This window comes from Asparagus officinalis, chromosome 4 (assembly GCF_001876935.1).
Source record: "Asparagus officinalis chromosome 4, Aspof.V1, whole genome shotgun sequence".
Classification (NCBI taxonomy): Eukaryota; Viridiplantae; Streptophyta; class Magnoliopsida; order Asparagales; family Asparagaceae; genus Asparagus; species Asparagus officinalis.
The window spans coordinates 66947493-66952886 of NC_033797.1; positions in this window are offsets into that span (position 1 = coordinate 66947493).

The window sequence follows — 5394 nt, forward strand, 5'->3', positions numbered from 1 at the left end:
CACGTCAATCAGCCCGCGCGCATCGATCAGCACGCGTATATTAATCAACGCGCGTTCGACGATCGGTCTCGCGACGAAGCATACAAATCAACAAACCTGCGCGAGCGCAGGACAGAACAAACTGACCTGCGCGAGCGCGGGACGGAACAAACCGACCCGCGCGAGCGCGGGTCGGATTGGTCCGACCCGCGCAACCGCGGGTCGGATTGGTCCGACCCGCGCAACCGCGGGTCGGATTGGTCCGACCCGCGCAACCGCGGGTCGGATTGGTCCGACCCGCGCAACCGCGGGTCGGATTGGTCCGACCCGCGCAACCGCGGGTCGGACTGATCCGACCCGCGCAAGTGCGGGTCGGATTGGTCCGACCCGCGCAAGCGCGGGTCGGACTGATCCGACCCGCGCAAGCGCGGGTCAGACTTGTCCTGCGCGCACTGTTTCGTCCCGGTTCGGTTTTGGATGGTTTTTCTCGAGATTTGTTGGTTCCAGGGGTTTCTAACTGACCTGATATCATCCCCAAACGTGGTTAGGCTGTTGTTAACTGAAGATAGAGCCAAATCACTTGTTCTCATCCAAATAACCGCATTCGAGGCCTATAAATATGAGTCAAAGGCCTCCATTTTTCAGGGGCGATTGATTATCAAGACGAGGAGGTGCTGCCGGATTGTGGAGTCAAAGGAGCACGAATTTCAGCGAGGGTTGACAGATCTTGGCGAGTTCTTCGGCATAAAGAAGGAGAGTTCGAGAGATCCGACGCCCGTTTCCGTCCGTCCCTTGAGATTAGGCTTGGTCTTAATCTCGAGAAGAGCCCTGATTTCGCTTGGTCGATTTCAACGCTTCAAATCAAATACTTCCTCGGCGAAGGCGAAGCTCTGCCAAATTTTTCATCAACCGGATCCAGATCTAAGGCGGTCCACGGATAAACCCCGGCACAGGCAAAGATCCCACGCAAGCAGAAGACCGATAAACGATCTCTGCGTTTGTTTTGACGAGAGTTGTAAACTTTTGTTTTCATTGTGTAAAAGTCTTATAAAAAGACAATCTTTTTTTGTTTTCATTGTAACGATTGAAGTTGTAATGAATACCGCAATGAATACATCAATTTTCGACGCAAACAACTGTGGTGAATTTCTACTAACTATATGAAATGCAACCCTAGAAATTAAAAGCGACTAAAAAGGATGTAATTTTTTTTATATTTTTTATTATGGTTTACAATCAAACAACTATGAGAAGGGTGAACATTGTTTGAGTTTATTATCTTGTTAGTTAATGTCGAAGTGAAAGGTGAATTTTATTATGGTCAACAAAAAAAAAATCCTTTTTTTAATCCTAATTGTGAAGCTAACTAAAGAGGATGGAATTGAAAATGCTAGAAAGAAGAGTTACCTAAAAGCAATTCTCCAAGTTCTAGATCTCCAATCCGCGATCTTCAAGCTCCAAGTGGTTCCGTCACAAAAAACACACAAGTTAAAGAACCAAATTAAATAAAATCCTACTTAAGCACCCTCCCCGGCAACAGCACCAAAAACTTGATGCGGCATAAACAAGTACCAAAAAATATTACAAGTACACAACCGTGTCAAGTTATAGTATAAAGATATCGATCACACGAGGAAGGTGTTTTGTAGGAGAAAATATAAAATCGGTTCTTATGTTGTGTATGTGACAAATAGGAGTGATGAGTGAATGTGATTGTGAAAAGATGAAGAAGGTGATAGTGTGTAAATAGGCACAAAATGTAAGTGAGAGTGGATGTGACAATGAATGAATGATTTCCACAAGGAGAGATGAATAAAATCAAGAATAAAAAAAAAATCAAGAATGAAAATAAAATTCAAGAAAGTAAAGATGACTGGTTTAATTAAAGATATGGGTAATCTAGAATTGAATCCACTTTTTTAAAAATGGTGATTCCCTAGAGGGTTCTAGCCTAAAGGCGAATCAAAAAAAAAAAAAACTAAACCCAAGAGGGTTCTAACCTCAAGGTGAATAGTACAAGAAATTAAAATCTAACTATAAACCCAAGAGGGTTCTAACCTCAAGGTGAATAGTACAAGAAATTAAAATCTAACTACAAAATAAATTATAAAATCTAAACTACAAAATAAATTATAAGAATTAAATACAAAAAAATAAATCTACTCTATAAGCATGAAATAAATCTAATTTATAAGCATGAAATAAATCTAAGGCAAGAGGGTTCTAGCCTCTTGGCTATTTAAACAAGAAAATAAAATCTAATTACAAGCATGAAAATAAATCTAAACTAATAAGCAATAAAAAAGAAATAAGAAAAAACAAACCTTCAAATTAATCTCCATCTTCATCTTCATCTTCATCATCCAACAAAGAGAAGAAAATAAAAATTTAAAGTAGTGAATTTTTTTTATTAATTGTAATATAAAATTACAAATTTGGAAGGCCTTCTCAATTAAGAGTAGCACTCCTCTCCAAAAGGAGTTACAAAAATTTTCACACCCTCAACCCCTCACTCTTTACCCCTATTTATAGTAAACATCATTGAATGAGAGCCATTGGGTTGAAATCTTATCCAAAACAAGCAAATTTTAGCCTTTGATCTGTAACAGAACGACGTAGGTATCGATACTAGCATCGATGCTAGCATCGATGTCCAATAAAAAATCTGTCTCCACAGATGGCTTCATCTCATCGAGATAGGCGATTTTCATATATTATATGTTAAATTCCGCCTTTCGGATTGAGAGATATCGTCGTTTCTTTGCGGCCAACCATCTTGAATATATTTTATTTTCATATTTGATTTTTTATTTTCTCCGGCTTCTACAAGCTACTCGGCTTGATTCTGGGCTTGGGATTTTTGGCTCTTTCTTGTGTTCTTCATTTAATTCATGAACTTTTGTTGAGAGATGAGATTTTTGGGCTTTATTCTTCTTTAACCTGCAATTAAAGATAAAAACAATTATTAGTGACATATTTATTCATTAAAAATAGATAATGAGGGTATAAAATTATAATAAAATGTGATTATCACGTATCCTAACGGATACGGTTACAGATATTTTCTCGGATACTGATAATCATATTTTATTACAATTTTATACCCTCATTATCTATTTTATATGAATAAATATACCACTAATAATTATTTTTATCTTTTAATTGCAGGTTAATGATTGAAAATCAAATGGGAAGTTTAAAGTGGGCCGGACTTGTTTGGGCTGGAGACTTGGAAAATCAAACATGGGCCGAAATCACAAGTGGTTGCAAAAGAATTTTGAAGAGGGCCGGATTTTGATTTTCTTTTGAAAATCAAATGAATCATATGGGCTTCCTATATTTGGGCTAGAGAAGAACAAAAAGCAAATTCAATGGTGGAGATTGTTGCTTGGGGCTCAAGACAAATCCAATGGCTCATATTCATTGAAGATTACTATAAATAGGGGTAGAGAGTGAGGGGTTAGAGGTGTGAAAATTTTTGTAACTCCTTTTGGAGAGGAGGGCTACTCTTAATTGAGAAGGCCTTCCAAAATTGTAACTTTTTGTTGCAATTAATAATAATAATTTTTTCACCACTTTAAATTTTTCTCTTCTTCTCTTTGTTGGATGATGAAGATGAAGATGAAGATGGAGAATTATTTGAAGGTTTGCATTTCTTTTCTTTTTCTCTTTTATTGCTTATTAGTTTAGATTTATTTCTATGCTTGTAGTTAGATTTTATTTTCTTGTTAAATAGCCAAGAGGCTAGAACCCTCTTGCCTTAGATTTATTTCATGCTTATAGAGTAGATTTATTTTCTTGCATTTAATTCTTGTAATTTTATTTTGTAGTTTAGATTTTGCAATTTATTTTGTAGTTAGATTTTAATTTCTTATACTATTCACCTTGAGGCTAGAACCCTCTTGGGTTTAGTTTTTCTTTTTGTTTATTTTTATTTTGTTTGATTCGCCTTTAGGCTAGAACCCTCTAGGGAATCACCATTTTCTAAGAAGTGGGTTCAATTGTAGATTACTCATATCTATAATTGAATCCACCATCTTTAATTTCTTGTATTTTCTTTTATTCTAGAATTTTGTTCTTCATTCTTGATTTTTTTTATTTGTTTCTTGATTTTATTCATTTTTCCTTCTCATCTTATTGATCATACTCATTCTTTTTCAAATCCACTCTCACTTACACTTTGCACCTATTTACACACCATTTTCACTCTTTCAATCTCTTCACAATCACATTCACTTATCACTCCTATTTGTCACGCACACAAAATAAGAACCAATTTCATATTTTCTCCTATAAAATCACCTTTCTCGTGGGATTGATATCTTAAATACTATAACTTGACACGGTTGTGCACTTGCAACCTTTTTGGTACATGTTTATGCCGCATCAAGTTTTTCGGATACGGTTTAGCACCCCTACCCACAAGACCATCACAACATTCTCATTTCTGCTACACTCACTTTTGAACATGTTATTTTTTAATTGCCCAACACTCTGACCCTTAAAGCATAATTGGTCTTATAACCATCCTATAGGATTTTTCCTTTAGTTTCATTGGTATTTTACGATCACATAAGACTCCCGAAGCACTCCTCCATTTTAACCATCATAATTTAATTCGATGCACAATATCATCCTCTATCTTATCATCATGCCTAACGATTGATCCTAAATAACAAAAATGATTAGTTTTAGGTATTTTTTGGCCATCAATATGTACCATAGACTCTCTTTCTTTCCTAATTTTACTAAAAATAAACTTCATACATTCTATTTTTTTCTACTAATTCTAAAATATTTAGATTTAAGAGCTTGTCTCCATCTTTCTACTTTAAAAATAATGTCTCTTCTAGTTTCATCAACTAGCACTATATCATTACAAAATAACATACACCATAGAATTTCGCTCTGAATGTGCTTAGTAAATTAGTCTATAACTAATATAAAAAGATAAAGCCTTAAAGCTGACCCTTGGTGTAAATATATAGTAATAGGAAACAGTTTAGTCTCTCATTCATTAGTTATTACTCTAGTTGTCACTCTATCCTACATATCTTTAATCATATTAATATATATACTAGATACATATTTCTTATCTAACGTTCACCACATTACCTCTCTAGGCACACTATCATAAGCTTTTTCTAATCAATAAAAACTATATATAGATCCATTCTCTTCCCTCTATATCTCTCCATCAACCATCTCAAAATATGTATAGGTTCTATAGTTGACCTCCCAGGCATAAAACCATGATTTTTTATAACTGTATAGATTAATTATCAAAAGCATATTTTAGTTATTTTACATTTTTAAATGATGTCAGGGAGGTTTGGTGAGAATAATGTGAAAGATTAGAGCGAGTTTTGTAAGACATCCCGTAGTTGAAAGGGGATTTTCTCTAAGTTTCAAAGT